Below are 201 nucleotides of genomic sequence, written 5' to 3'. Positions count from 1 at the left end.
TCCTGTTGTCGGAAGAGGAGGCCCAGGGGTACTGGGGGCCAGGGGTTTTCCTAACTACTGATGACCCCAGGGAGCTGTGGTCGTTAACGAGCTGCCTATTGGGCAGGGGGTCTAGACCCCTTGGAAAGGGGAGATCCAGTATGCATTGAAACCCCGACCACAAACCATTTGATCGAGAGTTTGCAGAAGGCTGCTTGTCTT

At 55.2% G+C, this 201-nt stretch overlaps 1 protein-coding gene across 1 annotated transcript in view; it reads left to right on the top strand.

Moving 5' to 3' along the window:
* NOXRED1 (NADP dependent oxidoreductase domain containing 1) overlaps positions 1–201 on the top strand; it is an 11,626-nt gene that overhangs the window by 2,105 nt on the left and 9,320 nt on the right.

Source organism: Aptenodytes forsteri, unplaced genomic scaffold (genome assembly GCF_000699145.1).
Source record: "Aptenodytes forsteri isolate BGI_AS27 unplaced genomic scaffold, ASM69914v1 Scaffold193, whole genome shotgun sequence".
Lineage (NCBI taxonomy): Eukaryota > Metazoa > Chordata > Aves > Sphenisciformes > Spheniscidae > Aptenodytes > Aptenodytes forsteri.
This window is presented reverse-complemented; position numbering and strand designations above follow the sequence as displayed.